This window comes from Schistocerca serialis, chromosome 10 (genome assembly GCF_023864345.2).
Source record: "Schistocerca serialis cubense isolate TAMUIC-IGC-003099 chromosome 10, iqSchSeri2.2, whole genome shotgun sequence".
Lineage (NCBI taxonomy): Eukaryota > Metazoa > Arthropoda > Insecta > Orthoptera > Acrididae > Schistocerca > Schistocerca serialis.
In genome coordinates, this window is record NC_064647.1 from 113112874 (window position 1) to 113132663 (window position 19790).

Below are 19790 nucleotides of genomic sequence, written 5' to 3' on the forward strand. Positions count from 1 at the left end.
GGTATATGCACCGCGGAGTCCTCGTGAGCCACAAAAAGTCTCGTCGGCTGTGACATTATAAAGTAATACCTCTGTTAACATTCGAAGTATAGAACCTAGGTTAACATTTCTCCACTAGTTGGAGAAATGTGGGCCTCCTCCTCCCCTTACAGCCCTCCTTCCCTCACCGAATGAGCCTCCTGCGGCAATTGCTACCTCTGCTACCGACCTAAACTCGCTTTTTAAAGACATTTGCCATAGCAAATGTTACTTCCTAACACATTATTCGCAGTTGTTCCTTGTGGATTCCAAATTCGGCTGTCATTTCCAAGGATCTTGATGATTCCAACAGTTGTCGCAATGTGTGCTAATACAAGGGGGTCGTCGTAGTACTATTTATCTTTCAGAAATATTCAACAAGTGGTATATGCAACGCGGAGTCCTCGTGAGCCACAAAAAGTCTCGTCGGCTGCGACATAAATAAGTAATACCTCTGTTAACATTCGAAGTATAGAACCTAGGTTAACATTTCTCCACTAGTTGGAGAAATGTGGGCCTCCTCCTCCCCTTACAGCCCTCCTTCCCTCACCGAATGAGCCTCCTGTGGCAATTGCTACCTCTGCTACCGACCTAAACTCGCTTTTTAAAGACATATGCCATAGCAAATGTTACTTCCTAACACATTATTCGCAGTTGTTCCTTGTGGATTCCAAATTCGGCTGTCATTTCCAAGGATCTTGATGATTCCAACAGTTGTCGCAATGTGTGCTAATACAAGGGGGTCGTCGTAGTACTATTTATGTTTCAGAAATATTTATCAAGTGGTATATGCAACGCAGAGTCCTCGTGAGCCACAAAATGTCTCGTCGGCTGCGACATTATAAAGTAATACCTCTGTTAATATTCGAAGTATAGAACCTAGGTTAACATTTCTCCACTAGTTGGAGAAATGTGGGCCTCCTCCTCCCCTTACCGCCCTCCTTCCCTCAACGAATGAACCTCCTGCGGCAATTGCTACCTCTTCTACCCACCTAAACTCGCTTTTTAAAGACATATGCCATAGCAAATGTTACTTCCTAACACATTATTCGCAGTTGTTCCTTGTGGATTCCAAATTCGGCTGTCATTTCCAAGGATCTTGATGATTCCAACAGTTGTCGCAATGTGTGCTAATACAAGGGGGTCGTCGTAGTACTATTTATGTTTCAGAAATATTTAACAAGTGGTATATGCAACGCGGAGTCCTCGTGAGCCACAAAAAGTCTCGTCGGCTGTGACAAAAAAAAGTTATACCTCTGTTAACATTCGAAGTATAGAACCTAGGTTAACATTTCTCCACTAGTTGGAGAAATGTGGGCCTCCTCCTCCCCTTACAGCCCTCCTTCCCTCACCGAATGGGCCTCCTGCGGCAATAGCTACCTCTGCTACCGACCTAAACTCCCTTTTAAAGACATATGCCATAGCAAATGTTACTTCCTAACACATTATTCGCAGTTGTTCCTTGTGGATTCCAAATTCGGCTGTCATTTCCAAGGATCTTGATGATTCCAACAGTTGTCGCAATGTGTGCTAATACAAGGGGGTCGTCGTAGTACTATTTATGTTTCAGAAATATTTAACAAGTGGTATATGCAACGCGGAGTCCTCGTGAGCCACAAAAAGTCTCGTCGTCTGCGACATAAAAAAGTAATACCTCTGTTAACATTCGAAGTATAGAACCTAGGTTAACATTTCTCCACTAGTTGGAGAAATGTGGGCCTCCTCCTCGCCTTACAGCCCTCCTTCCCTCACCGAATGAGCCTCCTGCGGCAATTGCTACCTCTGCTACCAACCTAAACTCCCTTTAAAGACATATGCCATAGCAAATGTTACTTCCTAACACATTATTCGCAGTTGTTCCTTGTGGATTCCAAATTCGGCTGTCATTTCCAAGGATCTTGATGATTCCAACAGTTGTCGCAATGTGTGCTAATACAAGGGGGTCGTCGTAGTACTATTTATGTTTCAGAAATATTTAACAAGTGGTATATGCAACGCAGAGTCCTCGTGAGCCACAAAAAGTCTCGTCGGCTGTGACATAATAAAGTAATACCTCTGTTAACATTCGAAGTATAGAACCTAGGTTAACATTTCTCCACTAGTTGGAGAAATGTGGGCCTCCTCTTCCCCTTACAGCCCTCCTTCCCTCACCGAATGAGCCTCCTGCGGCAATTGCGACCCCTGCTACCTACCTAAACTCGCTTTTTAAAGACATATGCCATAGCAAATATTACTTCCTAACACATTATTCGCAGTTGTTCCTTGTGGATTCCAAATTCGGCTGTTATTTCCAAGGATCTTGATGATTCCAACAGTTGTCGCAATGTGTGCTAATACAAGGGGGTCGTCGTAGTACTATTTATGTTTCAGAAATATTTAACAAGTGGTATATGCAACGCAGAGTCCTCGTGAGCCACAAAAAGTCTCGTCGGCTGTGACATAATAAAGTAATACCTCTGTTAACATTCGAAGTATAGAACCTAGGTTAACATTTCTATACTAGTTGGAGAAATGTGGGCCTCCTCCTCCCCTTACATCCCTCCTTCCCTCACCGAATGAGCCTCCTGCGGCAATTGCTACCTCTGCTACCGACCTAAACTCCCTTTTAATGACATATGCCATAGCAAATGTTACTTCCTAACACATTATTCGCAGTTGTTCCTTGTGGATTCCAAATTCGGCTGTCATTTCCAAGGATCTTGATGATTCCAACAGTTGTCGCAATGTGTGCTAATACAAGGGGGTCGTCGTAGTACTATTTATGTTTCAGAAATATTTAACAAGTGGTATATGCAACGCAGTGTCCTCGCGAGCCACAAAAAGTCTCGTCGGCTGCGACATAAAAAAGTAATACCTCTGTTAACATTCGAAGTATAGAACCTAGGATAACATTTCTCCACTAGTTGGAGAAATGTGGGCCTCCTCCTCCCCTTACAGCCCTCCTTCCCTCACCGAATGACCCTCCTGCGGCAATTGCTACCTCTGCTACCGACCTAAACTCCCTTTTAAAGACATATGCCATAGCAAATGTTACTTCCTAACACATTATTCGCAGTTGTTCCTTGTGGATTCAAATTCGGCTGTCATTTCCAAGGATCTTGATGATTCCAACAGTTGTCGCAATGTGTGCTAATACAAGGAGGTCGTCGTAGTACTATTTATGTTTCAGAAATATTTAACAAGTGGTATATGCAACGCGGAGTCCTCGTGAGCCACAAAAAGTCTCGTCGGCTGTGACATAATAAAGTAATACCTCTGTTAACATTCGAAGTATAGAACCTAGGTTAACATTTCTCCACTAGTTGGAGAAATGTGGGCCTCCTCCTCCCCTTACAGCCCTCCTTCCCTCACCGAATGAGCCTCCTGCGGCAATTGCGACCCCTGCTACCTACCTAAACTCGCTTTTTAAAGACATATGCCATAGCAAATGTTACTTCCTAACACATTATTCGCAGTTGTTCCTTGTGGATTCCAAATTCGGCTGTCATTTCCAAGGATCTTGATGATTCCAACAGTTGTCGCAATGTGTGCTAATACAAGGGGGTCGTCGTAGTACTATTTATGTTTCAGAAATATTTAACAAGTGGTATATGCAACACAGAGTCCTCGTGAGCCACAAAAAGTCTCGTCGGCTGTGACATAATAAAGTAATACCTCTGTTAACATTCGAAGTATAGAACCTAGGTTAACATTTCTCACTAGTTGGAGAAATGTGGGCCTCCTCCTCCCCTTACAGCCCTCCTTCCCTCACCGAATGAACCTCCTGTGGCAATTGCTACCTCTGCTACCGACCTAAACTCGCTTTATAAAGACATATGCCATAGCAAATGTTACTTCCTAACACATTATTCGCAGTTGTTCCTTGTGGATTCCAAATTCGGCTGTCATTTCCAAGGATCTTGATGATTCCAACAGTTGTCGCAATGTGTGCTAATACAAGGGGGTCGTCGTAGTACTATTTATGTTTCAGAAATATTTAACAAGTGGTATATGCAACGCGGAGTCCTCGTGAGCCACAAAAAGTCTCGTTGGCTGTGACATAAAAAAGTAATACCTCTGTTAACATTCGAAGTATAGAACCTAGGTTAACATTTCTCCACTAGTTGGAGAAATGTGGGCCTCCTCCTCCCCTTACAGCCCTCCTTCCCTCACAGAATGAACCTCCTGCGGCAATTGCTACCTCTGCTACCGACCTAAACTCGCTTTATAAAGACATATGCCATAGCAAATGTTACTTCCTAACACATTATTCGCAGTTGTTCCTTGTGGATTCCAAATTCGGCTGTCATTTCCAAGGATCTTGATGATTCCAACAGTTGTCGCAATGTGTGCTAATACAAGGGGGTCGTCGTAGTACTATTTATGTTTCAGAAATAATTAACAAGTGGTATATGCAACGCGGAGTCCTCGTGAGCCACAAAAAGTCTCGTCGGCTGCGACATAAAAAAGTAATACCTCTGTTAACATTCGAAATATAGAACCTAGGTTAACATTTCTCCACTAGTTGGAGAAATGTGGGCCTCCTCCTCCCCTTACAGCCCTCCTTCCCTCACCGAATGAACCTCCTGCGGCAATTGTTACCTCTGCTACCGACCTAAACTCGCTTTATAAAGACATATGCCATAGCAAATGTTACTTCCTAACACATTATTCGCAGTTGTTCCTTGTGGATTCCAAATTCGGCTGTCATTTCCAAGGATCTTGATGATTCCAACAGTTGTCGCAATGTGTGCTAATGCAAGGGGGTCGTCGTAGTACTATTTATGTTTCAGAAATATTTAACAAGTGGTATATGCAACGCGGAGTCCTCGTGAGCCACAAAAAGTCTCGTCGGCTGCGACATAAAAAAGTAATACCTCTGTTAACATTCGAAGTATAGAACCTAGGTTAACATTTCTCCACTAGTTGGAGAAATGTGGGCCTCCTCCTCCCCTTACAGCCCTCTTTCCCTCACCGAATGAACCTCCTGCGGCAATTGCTACCTCTGCTACCGACCTAAACTCGCTTTATAAAGACATATGCCATAGCAAATGTTACTTCCTAACACATTATTCGCAGTTGTTCCTTGTGGATTCCAAAATCGGCTGTCATTTCCAAGGATCTTGATGATTCCAACAGTTGTCGCAATGTGTGCTAATACAAGGGGGTCGTCGTAGTACTATTTATGTTTCAGAAATATTTAACAAGTGGTATATGCTACGCGGAGTCCTCGTGAGCCACAAAAAGTCTCGTCTGCTGCGACATAAAAAAGTAATACCTCTGTTAACATTCGAAGTATCGAACCTAGGTTAACATTTCTCCACTAGTTGGAGAAATGTGGGCCTCCTCCTCCCCTTACAGCCCTCCTTCCCTCACCGAATGAACCTCCTGCGGCAATTGTTACCTCTGCTACCGACCTAAACTCGCTTTATAAAGACATATGCCATAGCAAATGTTACTTCCTAACACATTATTCGCAGTTGTTCCTTGTGGATTCCAAATTCGGCTGTCATTTCCAAGGATCTTGATGATTCCAACAGTTGTCGCAATGTGTGCTAATGCAAGGGGGTCGTCGTAGTACTATTTATGTTTCAGAAATATTTAACAAGTGGTATATGCAACGCGGAGTCCTCGTGAGCCACAAAAAGTCTCGTCGGCTGCGACATAACAAAGTAATACCTTTGTTAACATTCGAAGTATTGAACCTAGGTTAACATTTCTCCACTAGTTGGAGAAATGTGGGCCTCCTCCTCCCCTTACAGCCCTCCTTCCCTCACCGAATGAACCTCCTGCGGCAATTGCTACCTCTGCTACCGACCTAAACTCGCTTTTTAAAGACATATGCCATAGCAAATGTTACTTCCTAACACATTATTCGCAATGTTTCCTTGTGGATTCCAAATTCGGCTGTCATTTCCAAGGATCTTGATGATTCCAACAGTTGTCGCAATGTGTGCTAATACAAGGGGGTCGTCGTAGTACTATTTATGTTTCAGAAATATTTAACAAGTGGTATATGCAACGCAGAGTCCTCGTGAGCCACAAAAAGTCTCGTCGGCTGCGACATAATAAAGTAATACCTCTGTTAACATTCGAAGTATAGAACCTAGGTTAACATTTCTCCACTAGTTGGAGAAATGTGGGCCTCCTCCTCCCCTTACAGCCCTCCTTCCCTCACCGAATGAACCTCCTGCGGCAATTGCTACCTCTGCTACCGACCTAAACTCGCTTTATAAAGACATATGCCATAGCAAATGTTACTTCCTAACACATTATTCGCAGTTGTTCCTTGTGGATTCCAAATTCGGCTGTCATTTCCAAGGATCTTGATGATTCCAACAGTTGTCGCAATGTGTGCTAATACAAGGGGGTCGTCATAGTACTATTTATGTTTCAGAAATATTTAACAAGTGGTATATGCAACGCGGAGTCCTCGTGAGCCACAAAAAGTCTCGTCGGCTGCGACATAAAAAAGTAATACCTCTGTTAACATTCGAAGTATAGAACCTAGGTTAACATTTCTCCACTAGTTGGAGAAATGTGGGCCTCCTCCTCCCCTTACAGCCCTCCTTTCCTCACCGAATGAGCCTCTTGCGGCAATTGCGACCCCTGCTACCTACCTAAACTCCCTTTTAAAGACATATGCCATAGCAAATGTTACTTCCTAACACATTATTCGCAGTTGTTCCTTGTGGATTCCAAATTCGGCTGTCATTTCCAAGGATCTTGATGATTCCAACAGTTGTCGCAATGTGTGCTAATACAAGGGGGTCGTCGTAGTACTATTTATGTTTCAGAAATATTTAACAAGTGGTATATGCAACGCAGAGTCCTCGTGAGCCACAAAAAGGCTCGTAGGCTGCGACATAAAAAAGTAATACCTCTGTTAACATTCGAAGTATAGAAGCTAGGTTAACATTTCTCCACTAGTTGGAGAAATGTGGGCCTTTTCCTCCCCTTACAGCCCTCCTTCCCTCACCGAATGAGCCTCCTGCGGCAATTTCGACCCCTGCTACCTATCTAAACTCCCTTTTAAAGACATATGCCATAGCAAATGTTACTTCCTAACACATTATTCGCAGTTGTTCCTTGTGGATTCCAAATTCGGCTGTCATTTCCAAGGATCTTGATGATTCCAACAGTTGTCGCAATGTGTGCTAATACAAGGGGGTCGTCGTAGTAATATTTATGTTTCAGAAATACACTCCTGGAAATTGAAATAAGAACACCGTGTATTCATTGTCCCAGGAGGGGGAAACTTTATTGACACATTCCTGGGGTCAGATACATCACATGATCACACTGACAGAACCACACGCACATAGACACAGGCAACAGAGCATGCACAATGTCGGCACTAGTACAGTGTATATCCACCTTTCGCAGCAATGCAGGCTGCTATTCTCCCATGGAGACGATCGTAGAGATGCTGGATGTAGTCCTGTGGAACGGCTTGCCATGCCATTTCCACCTGGCGCCTCAGTTGGACCAGCGTTCGTGCTGGACGTGCAGACCGCGTGAGACGACGCTTCATCCAGTCCCAAACATGCTCAATGGGGGACAGATCCGGAGATCTTGCTGGCCAGGGTAGTTGACTTACACCTTCTAGAGCACGTTGGGTGGCACGGGATACATAAGGATGTGCATTGTCCTGTTGGAACAGCAAGTTCCCTTGCCGGTCTAGGAATGGTAGAACGATGGGTTCGATGACGGTTTGGATGTACCGTGCACTATTCAGTGTCCCCTCGACGATCACCAGTGGTGTACGGCCAGTGTAGGAGATCGCTCCCCACACCATGATGCCGGGTGTTGGCCCTGTGTGCCTCAGTCGTATGCAGTCCTGATTGTGGCGCTCACCTGCACGACGCCAAACACGCATACGACCATCATTGGCACCAAGGCAGAAGTGACTCTCATCGCTGAAGACGTCAGGTCTCCATTCGTCCCTCCATTCACGCCTGTCGCGACACCACTGGAGGCGGGCTGCACGATGTTGGGGCGTGAGCGGAAGACGGCCTAACGGTGTGCGGGACCGTAGCCCAGCTTCATGGAGACGGTTGCGAATGGTCCTCGCCGATACCCCAGGAGCAACAGTGTCCCTAATTTGCTGGGAAGTGGCGGTGCGGTCCCCTACGGCACTGCGTAGGATCCTACGGTCTTGGCGTGCATCCGTGCGTCGCTGCGGTCTGGTCCCAGGTCGACGGGCACGTGCACCTTCCGCCGACCACTGGCGACAACATCGATGTACTGTGGAGACCTTACGCCCCACGTGTTGAGCAATTCGGCGGTACGTCCACCCGGCCTCCCGCATGCCCACTATACGCCCTCGCTCAAAGTCCGTCAACTGCACATACGGTTCACGTCCACGCTGTCGCGGCATGCTACCAGTGTTAAAGACTGCGATGGAGCTCCGTATGCCACGGCAAACTGGCTGACACTGACGGCGGCGGTGCACAAATGCTGCGCAGCTCGCGCCATTCGACGGCCAACACCGCGGTTCCTGGTGTGTCCGCTGTGCCGTGCGTGTGATCATTGCTTGTACAGCCCTCTCGCAGTGTCCGGGGCAAGTATGGTGGGTCTGACACACCGGTGTCAATGTGTTCTTTTTTCCATTTCCAGGAGTGTATATAACAAGTGGTATATGCAACGCAGGGTCCTCGTGAGCCACAAAAAGTCTCGTCGGCTGCGACATAAAAAAGTAATACCTCTGTTAACATTCAAGGTATAGAACCTAGGTTAACATTTCTCCACTAGTTGGAGAAATGTGGGCCTCCTCCTCCCCTTACAGCCCTCCTTCCCTCACCGAATGAGCCTCCTGCGGCAATTGCGACCCCTGCTACCTACCAAAACTCCCTTTTAAAGACATATGCCATAGCAAATGTTACTTCCTAACACATTATTCGCAGTTGTTGCTTGTGGATTCCAAATTCGGCTGTCATTTCCAAGGATCTTGATGATTCCAACAGTTGTCGCAACGTGTGCTAATACAAGGGGATCGTCGTAGTACTATTTATGTTTCAGAAATATTTAACAAGTGGTATATGCAACGCAGAGTCCTCGTGAGCCACAAAAAGTCTCGTCGGCTGCGACATAAAAAAGTAATACCTCTGTTAACATTCGAAGTATAGAACCTAGGTTAACATTTCTCCACTAGTTGGAGAAATGTGGGCCTCCTCCACCCCTTACAGCCCTCCTTCCCTCATCGAATGAGCCTCCTGCGGCAATTGCGACCCCTGCTACCTACCTAAACTCCCTTTTAAAGACATATGCCATAGCAAATGTTACTTCCTAACACATTATTCGCAGTTGTTCCTTGTGGATTCCAAATTCGGCTGTCATTTCCAAGGATCTTGATGATTCCAACAGTTGTCGCAATGTGTGCTAATACAAGGGGGTCGTCATAGTACTATTTATGTTTCAGAAATATTTAACAAGTGGTATATGCAACGCGGAGTCCTCGTGAGCCACAAAAAGTCTCGTCGGCTGCGACATAAAAAAGTAATACCTCTGTTAACATTCGAAGTATAGAACCTAGGTTAACATTTCTCCACTAGTTGGAGAAATGTGGGCCTCCTCCTCCCCTTACAGCCCTCCTTTCCTCACCGAATGAGCCTCTTGCGGCAATTGCGACCCCTGCTACCTACCTAAACTCCCTTTTAAAGACATATGCCATAGCAAATGTTACTTCCTAACACATTATTTGCAGTTGTTCCTTGTGGATTCCAAATTCGGCTGTCATTTCCAAGGATCTTGATGATTCCAACAGTTGTCGCAATGTGTGCTAATACAAGGGGGTCGTCGTAGTACTATTTATGTTTCAGAAATATTTAACAAGTGGTATATGCAACGCAGAGTCCTCGTGAGCCACAAAAAGGCTCGTAGGCTGCGACATAAAAAAGTAATACCTCTGTTAACATTCGAAGTATAGAAGCTAGGTTAACATTTCTCCACTAGTTGGAGAAATGTGGGCCTCCTCCACCCCTTACAGCCCTCCTTCCCTCATCGAATGAGCCTCCTGCGGCAATTGCGACCCCTGCTACCTACCTAAACTCCCTTTTAAAGACATATGCCATAGCAAATGTTACTTCCTAACACATTATTCGCAGTTGTTCCTTGTGGATTCCAAATTCGGCTGTCATTTCCAAGGATCTTGATGATTCCAACAGTTGTCGCAATGTGTGCTAATACAAGGGGGTCGTCGTAGTACTATTTATGTTTCAGAAATATTTAACAAGTGGTATATGCAACGCAGAGTCCTCGTGAGCCACAAAAAGTCTCGTCGGCTGCGACATAAAAAAGTAATACCTCTGTTAACATTCGAAGTATAGAACCTAGGTTAACATTTCTCCACTAGTTGGACAAATGTGGGCCTCCTCCTCCCCTTACAGCCCTCCTTCCCTCACCGAATGAACCTCCTGCGGCAATTGCTACCTCTGCTACCGACCTACACTCGCTTTATAAAGACATATGCCATAGCAAATGTTACTTCCTAACACATTATTCGCAGTTGTTCCTTGTGGATTCCAAATTCGGCTGTCATTTCCAAGGATCTTGATGATACCAACAGTTATCGCAATGTGTGCTAATACAAGGGGGTCGTCGTAGTACTATTTATGTTTCAGAAATATTTAACAAGTGGTATATGCAACGCGGAGTCCTCATGAGCCACAAAAAGTCTCGTCGGCTGCGACATAAAAAAGTAATACCTCTGTTAACATTCGAAGTATAGAACCTACGTTAACATTTCTCCACTAGTTGGAGAAATGTGGGCCTCCTCCTCCCCTTACAGCCCTCCTTTCCTCACCGAATGAGCCTCTTGCGGCAATTGCGACCCCTGCTACCTACCTAAACTCCCTTTTAAAGACATATGCCATAGCAAATGTTACTTCCTAACACATTATTCGCAGTTGTTCCTTGTGGATTCCAAATTCGGCTGTCATTTCCAAGGATCTTGATGATTCCAACAGTTGTCGCAATGTGTGCTAATACAAGGGGGTCGTCGTAGTACTATTTATGTTTCAGAAATATTTAACAAGTGGTATATGCAACGCAGAGTCCTCGTGAGCCACAAAAAGGCTCGTCGGCTGCGACATAAAAAAGTAATACCTCTGTTAACATTCGAAGTATAGAACCTAGGTTAACATTTCTCCACTAGTTGGAGAAATGTGGGCCTCCTCCTCCCCTTACAGCCCTCCTTCCCTCACCGAATGAACCTCCTGCGGCAATTGCTACCTCTGCTACCGACCTAAACTCGCTTTATAAAGACATATGCCTTAGCAAATGTTACTTCCTAACACATTATTCGCAGTTGTTCCTTGTGGATTCCAAATTCGGCTGTCATTTCCAAGGATCTTGATGATTCCAACAGTTGTCGCAATGTGTGCTAATACAAGGGGGTCGTCGTAGTACTATTTATGTTTCAGAAATATTTAACAAGTGGTATATGCAACGCCGAGTCCTCGTGAGCCACAAAAAGTCTCGTCGGCTGCGACATAAAAAAGTAATACCTCTGTTAACATTCGAAGTATAGAACCTAGGTTAACATTTCTCCACTAGTTGGAGAAATGTGGGCCTCCTCCTCCCCTTACAGCCCTCCTTTCCTCACCGAATGAGCCTCCTGCGGCAATTGCGACCCCTGCTACCTACCTAAACTCCCTTTTAAAGACATATGCCATAGCAAATGTTACTTCCTAACACATTATTCGCAGTTGTTCCTTGTGGATTCCAAATTCGGCTGTCATTTCCAAGGATCTTGATGATTCCAACAGTTGTCGCAATGTGTGCTAATACTAGGGGGTCGTCGTAGTACTATTTATGTTTCAGAAATATTTAACAAGTGGTATATGCAACGCGGAGTCCTCGTGAGCCACAAAAAGTCTCGTCGGCTGCGACATAAAAAAGTAATACCTCTGTTAACATTCGAAGTATAGAACCTAGGTTAACATTTCTCCACTAGTTGGAGAAATGTGGTCCTCCTCCTCCCCTTACAGCCCTCTTTCCCTCACCGAATGAACCTCCTGCGGCAATTGCTACCTCTGCTACCGACCTAAACTCGCTTTATAAAGACATATGCCATAGCAAATGTTACTTCCTAACACATTATTCGCAGTTGTTCCTTGTGGATTCCAAATTCGGCTGTCATTTTCAAGGATCTTGATGATTCCAACAGTTGTCGCAATGTGTGCTAATACAAGGGGGTCGTCGTAGTACTATTTATGTTTCAGAAATATTTAACAAGTGGTATATGCAACGCGGAGTCCTCGTGAGCCACAAAAAGTCTCGTCGGCTGCGACATAAAAAAGTAATACCTCTGTTAACATTCGAAGTATAGAACCTAGGTTAACATTTCTCCACTAGTTGGAGAAATGTGGGCCTCCTCCTCCCCTTACAGCCCTCCTTCCCTCACCGAATGAGCCTCCTGCGGCAATTGCGACCCCTGCTACCTACCTAAACTCCCTTTTAAAGACATATGCCATACCAAATGTTACTTCCTAACACATTATTCGCAGTTGTTCCTTGTGGATTCCAAATTCGGCTGCCATTTCCAAGGATCTTGATGATTCCAACAGTTGTCGCAATGTGTGCTAATACAAGGGGGTCGTCGTAGTACTATTTATGTTTCAGAAATATTTAACAAGTGGTATATGCAACGCAGAGTCCTCGTGAGCCACAAAAAGTCTCGTCGGCTGCGACATAAAAAAGTAATACCTCTGTTAACATTCGAAGTATAGAACCTAGGTTAACATTTCTCCACTAGTTGGAGAAATGTGGGCCTCCTCCTCCCCTTACAGCCCTCCTTCCCTCACCGAATGAACCTCCTGCGGCAATTGCTACCTCTGCTACCGACCTAAACTCGCTTTTTAAAGACATATGCCATAGCAAATGTTACTTCCTAACACATTATTCGCAGTTGTTCCTTGTGGATTCCAAATTCGGCTGTCATTTCCAAGGATCTTGATGATTCCAACAGTTGTCGCAATGTGTGCTAATACAAGGGGGTCGTCGTAGTACTATTTATGATTCAGAAATATTTAACAAGTGGTATATGCAACGCGGAGTCCTCGTGAGCCACAAAAAGTCTCTTCGGCTGCAACATAAAAAAGTAATACCTCTGTTAACATTCGAAGTATAGAACCTAGGTTAACATTTCTCCACTAGTTGGAGAAATGTGGGCCTCCTCCTCCCCTTACAGCCCTCCTTTCCTCACCGAATGAGCCTCCTGCGGCAATTGCGACCCCTGCTACCTACCTAAACTCGCTTTTTAAAGACATATGCCATAGCAAATGTTACTTCCTAACACATTATTCGCAGTTGTTCCTTGTGGATTCCAAATTCGGCTGTCATTTCCAAGGATCTTGGTGATTCCAACAGTTGTCGCAATGTGTGCTAATACAAGGGGGTCGTCGTAGTACTATTTATGTTTCAGAAATATTTAACAATTGGTAAATGCAACGCAGAGTCCTCGTGAGCCACAAAAAGTCTCGTCGGCTGTGACATAATAAAGTAATACCTCTGTTAACATTCGAAGTATAGAACCTAGGTTAACATTTCTCCACTAGTTGAAGAAATGTGGGCCTCCTCCTCCCCTTACAGCCCTCCTTCCCTCACCGAATGAACCTCCTGCGGCAATTGCTACCTCTGCTACCGACCTAAACTCGCTTTATAAAGACATATGCCATAGCAAATGTTACTTCCTAACACATTATTCGCAGTTGTTCCTTGTGGATTCAAATTCGGCTGTCATTTCCAAGGATCTTGATGATTCCAACAGTTGTCGCAATGTGTGCTAATACAAGGGGGTCGTCGTAGTACTATTTATGTTTCAGAAATATTTAACAAGTGGTATATGCTACGCGGAGTCCTCGTGAGCCACAAAAAGTCTCGTTGGCTGCGACATAAAAAAGTAATACCTCTGTTAACATTCGAAGTATAGAACCTAGGTTAACATTTCTCCACTAGTTGGAGAAATGTGGGCCTCCTCCTCCCCTTACAGCCCTCCTTTCCTCACCGAATGAGCCTCCTGCGGCAATTGCGACCCCTGCTACCTACCTAAACTCGCTTTTTAAAGACATATGCCATAGCAAATGTTACTTCCTAACACATTATTCGCAGTTGTTCCTTGTGGATTCCAAATTCGGCTGTCATTTCCAAGGATCTTGATGATTCCAACAGTTGTGCAATGTGTGCTAATACAAGGGGGTCGTCGTAGTACTATTTATGTTTCACAAATATTTAACAAGTGGTATATGCAACGCAGAGTCCTCGTGAGCCACAAAAAGTCTCGTCGGCTGTGACATAATAAAGTAATACCTCTGTTAACATTCGAAGTATAGAACCTAGGTTAACATTTCTCCACTAGTTGGAGAAATGTGGGCCTCCTCCTCCCCTTACAGCCCTCCTTCCCTCACCGAATGAGCCTCCTGCGGCAACTGCGACCCCTGTTACCTACCTAAACTCGCTTTTTAAAGACATATGCCATAGCAAATGTTACTTCCTAACACATTATTCGCAGTTGTTCCTTGTGGATTCCAAATTCGGCTGTCATTTCCAAGGATCTTGATGATTCCAACAGTTGTCGCAATGTGTGCTAATACAAGGGGGTCGTCGTAGTACTATTTATGTTTCAGAAATATTTAACAAGTGGTATATGCAACGCGGAGTCCTCGTGAGCCACAAAAAGTCTCGTCGGCTGCGACATAAAAAAGTAATACCTCTGTTAACATTCGAAGTATAGAACCTAGGTTAACATTTCTCCACTAGTTGGAGAAATGTGGGCCTCCTCCTCCCCTTACAGCCCTCCTTTCCTCACCGAATGAGCCTCCTGCGGCAATTGCGACCCCTGCTACCTACCTAAACTCCCTTTTTAAAGACATATGCCATAGCAAATGTTACTTCCTAACACATTATTCGCAGTTGTTCCTTGTGGATTCCAAATTCGGCTGTCATTTCCAAGGATCTTGATGATTCCAACAGTTGTCGCAATGTGTGCTAATACAAGGGGGTCGTCGTAGTACTATTTATGTTTCAGAAATATTTAACAAGTGGTATATGCAACGCAGAGTCCTCGTGAGCCACAAACAGTCTCGTCGGCTGTGACATAATAAAGTAATACCTCTGTTAACATTCGAAGTATACAACCTAGGTTAACATTTCTCCACTAGTTGGAGAAATGTGGGCCTCCTCCTCCCCTTACAGCCCTCCTTCCCTCACCGAATGAGCCTCCTGCGGCAATTGCGACCCCTGCTACCTACCTAAACTCGCTTTTTAAAGACATATGATATAGCAAATGTTACTTCCTAACACATTATTCGCAGTTGTTCCTTGTGGATTCCAAATTCGGCTGTCATTTCCAAGGATCTTGATGATTCCAACAGTTGTCGCAATGTGTGCTAATACAAGGGGGTCGTCGTAGTACTATTTATGTTTCAGAAATATTTAACAAGTGGTATATGCAACGCGGAGTCCTCGTGAGCCACAAAAAGTCTCGTCGGCTGCGACATAAAAAAGTAATACCTCTGTTAACATTCGAAGTATAGAACCTAGGTTAACATTTCTCCACTAGTTGGAGAAATGTGGGCCTCCTCCTCCCCTTACAGCCCTCCTTCCCTCACCGAATGAACCTCCTGCGGCAATTGCTACCTCTGCTACCGACCTAAACTCGCTTTATAAAGACATATGCCATAGCAAATGTTACTTCCTAACACATTATTCGCAGTTGTTCCTTGTGGATTCCAAATTCGGCTGTCATTTCCAAGGATCTTGATGATTCCAACAGTTGTCGCAATGTGTGCTAATACAAGGGGGTCGTCGTAGTACTATTTATGTTTCAGAAATATTTAACAAGTGGTATATGCAACGCGGAGTCCTCGTGAGCCACAAAAAGTCTCGTTGGCTGCAACATAAAAAAGTAATACCTCTGTTAACATTCGAAGTATAGAACCTAGGTTAACATTTCTCCACTAGTTGGAGAAATGTGGGCCTCCTCCTCCCCTTACAGCCCTCCTTCCCTCACCGAATGAACCTCCTGCGGCAATTGCTACCTCTGCTACCGACCTAAACTCGCTTTTTAAAGACATATACCATAGCAAATGTTACTTCCAAACACATTATTCGCAGTTGTTCCTTGTGGATTCCAAATTCGGCTGTCATTTCCAAGGATCTTGACGATTCCAACAGTTGTCGCAATGTGTGCTAATACAAGGGGGTCGTCGTAGTACTATTTATGTTTCAGAAATATTTAACAAGTGGTATATGCAACACGGAGTCCTCGTGAGCCACAAAAAGTCTCGTCGGCTGCGACATAAAAAAGTAATACCTCTGTTAACATTCGAAGTATAGAACCTAGGTTAACATTTCTCCACTAGTTGGAGAAATGTGGTCCTCCTCCTCCCCTTACAGCCCTCCTTCCCTCACCGAATGAACCTCCTGCGGCAATTGCGACCCCTGCTACCTACCTAAACTTGCTTTTTAAAGACATATGCCATAGCAAATGTTACTTCCTAACACATTATTCGCAGTTGTTCCTTGTGGATTCCAAATTCGGCTGTCATTTCCAAGGATCTTGATGATTCCAACAGTTGTCGCAATGTGTGCTAATACAAGGGGGTCGCGTAGTACTATTTATGTTTCAGAAATATTTAACAAGTGGTATATGCAACGCGGAGTCTTCGTGAGCCACAAAAAGTCTCGTCGGCTGCGACATAAAAAAGTAATACCTCTGTTAACATTCGAAGTATAGAACCTAGGTTAATATTTCTCCACTAGTTGGAGAAATGTGGGCCTCCTCCTCCCCTTACAGCCCTCCTTCCCTCACCGAATGAACCTCCTGCGGCAATTGCTACCTCTGCTACCGACCTAAACTCGCTTTTTAAAGACATATGCCATAGCAAATGTTACTTCCTAACACATTATTCGCAGTTGTTCCTTGTGGATTCCAAATTCGGCTGTCATTTCCAAGGATCTTGATGATTCCAACAGTTGTCGCAATGTGTGCTAATACAAGGGGGTCGTCATAGTACTATTTATGTTTCAGAAATATTTAACAAGTGATATATGCAATGCGGAGTCCTCGTGAGCCACAAAAAGTCTCGTCGGCTGCGACATAAAAAAGTAATACCTCTGTTAACATTCGAAGTATAGAACCTAGGTTAACATTTCTCCACTAGTTGGAGAAATGTGGGCCTCCTCCTCCCCTTACAGTCTACCTTTCCTCACCGAATGAACCTCCTTCGGCAATTGCTACCTCTGCTACCGACCTAAACTCGCTTTTTAAAGACATATGCCATAGCAAATGTTACTTCCTAACACATTATTCGCAGTTGTTCCTTGTGGATTCCAAATTCGGCTGTCATTTCCAAGGATCTTGATGATTCCAACAGTTGTCGCAATGTGTGCTCATACAAGGGGGTCGTCGTAGTACTATTTATGTTTCAGAAATATTTAACAAGTGGTATATGCAACGCGGAGTCCTCGTGAGCCACAAAAAGTCTCGTCGGCTGCGACATAAAAAAGTAATACCTCTGTTAACATTCGAAGTATAGAACCTAGGTTAATATTTCTCCACTAGTTGGAGAAATGTGGGCCTCCTCCTCCCCTTACAGCCCTCCTTCCCTCACCGAATGAGCCTCCTGCGGCAATTGCTACCTCTGCTACCGACCTAAACTCGCTTTTTAAAGACATATGCCATAGCAAATGTTACTTCCTAACACATTATTCGCAGTTGTTCCTTGTGGATTCCAAATTCGGCTGTCATTTCCAAGGATCTTGATGATTCCAACAGTTGTCGCAATGTGTGCTAATACAAGGGGGTCGTCGTAGTACTATTTATGTTTCAGAAATATTTAACAAGTGGTATATGCAACACGGAGTCCTCGTGAGCCACAAAAAGTCTCGTCGGCTGCGACATAAAAAAGTAATACCTCTGTTAACATTCGAAGTATAGAACCTAGGTTAACATTTCTCCACTAGTTGGAGAAATGTGGTCCTCCTCCTCCCCTTACAGCCCTCCTTCCCTCACCGAATGAACCTCCTGCGGCAATTGCGACCCCTGCTACCTACCTAAACTTGCTTTTTAAAGACATATGCCATAGCAAATGTTACTTCCTAACACATTATTCGCAGTTGTTCCTTGTGGATTCCAAATTCGGCTGTCATTTCCAAGGATCTTGATGATTCCAACAGTTGTCGCAATGTGTGCTAATACAAGGGGGTCGCGTAGTACTATTTATGTTTCAGAAATATTTAACAAGTGGTATATGCAACGCGGAGTCTTCGTGAGCCACAAAAAGTCTCGTCGGCTGCGACATAAAAAAGTAATACCTCTGTTAACATTCGAAGTATAGAACCTAGGTTAATATTTCTCCACTAGTTGGAGAAATGTGGGCCTCCTCCTCCCCTTACAGCCCTCCTTCCCTCACCGAATGAACCTCCTGCGGCAATTGCTACCTCTGCTACCGACCTAAACTCGCTTTTTAAAGACATATGCCATAGCAAATGTTACTTCCTAACACATTATTCGCAGTTGTTCCTTGTGGATTCCAAATTCGGCTGTCATTTCCAAGGATCTTGATGATTCCAACAGTTGTCGCAATGTGTGCTAATACAAGGGGGTCGTCATAGTACTATTTATGTTTCAGAAATATTTAACAAGTGGTATATGCAATGCGGAGTCCTCGTGAGCCACAAAAAGTCTCGTCGGCTGCGACATAAAAAAGTAATACCTCTGTTAACATTCGAAGTATAGAACCTAGGTTAACATTTCTCCACTAGTTGGAGAAATGTGGGCCTCCTCCTCCCCTTACAGTCCTCCTTTCCTCACCGAATGAACCTCCTTCGGCAATTGCTACCTCTGCTACCGACCTGAACTCGCTTTTTAAAGACATATGCCATAGCAAATGTTACTTCCTAACACATTATTCGCAGTTGTTCCTTGTGGATTCCAAATTCGGCTGTCATTTCCAAGGATCTTGATGATTCCAACAGTTGTCGCAATGTGTGCTCATACAAGGGGGTCGTCGTAGTACTATTTATGTTTCAGAAATATTTAACAAGTGGTATATGCAACGCGGAGTCCTCGTGAGCCACAAAAAGTCTCGTCGGCTGCGACATAAAAAAGTAATACCTCTGTTAACATTCGAAGTATAGAACCTAGGTTAATATTTCTCCACTAGTTGGAGAAATGTGGGCCTCCTCCTCCCCTTACAGCCCTCCTTCCCTCACCGAATGAGCCTCCTGCGGCAATTGCTACCTCTGCTACCGACCTAAACTCGCTTTTTAAAGACATATGCCATAGCAAATGTTACTTCCTAACACATTATTCGCAGTTGTTCCTTGTGGATTCCAAATTCGGCTGTCATTTCCAAGGATCTTGATGATTCCAACAGTTGTCGCAATGTGTGCTAATACAAGGGGGTCGTCGTAGTACTATTTATGTTTCAGAAATATTTAACAAGTGGTATATGCAACACGGAGTCCTCGTGAGCCACAAAAAGTCTCGTCGGCAGCGACATAAAAAAGTAATACCTCTGTTAACATTCGAAGTATAGAACCTAGGTTAATATTTCTCCACTAGTTGGAGAAATGTGGGCCTCCTCCTCCCCTTACAGCCCTCCTTCCCTCACCGAATGAACCTCCTGCGGCAATTGCTACCTCTGCTACCGACCTAAACTCGCTTTTTAAAGACATATGCCATAGCAAATGTTACTTCCTAACACATTATTCGCAGTTGTTCCTTGTGGATTCCAAATTCGGCTGTCATTTCCAAGGATCTTGATGATTCCAACAGTTGTCGCAAT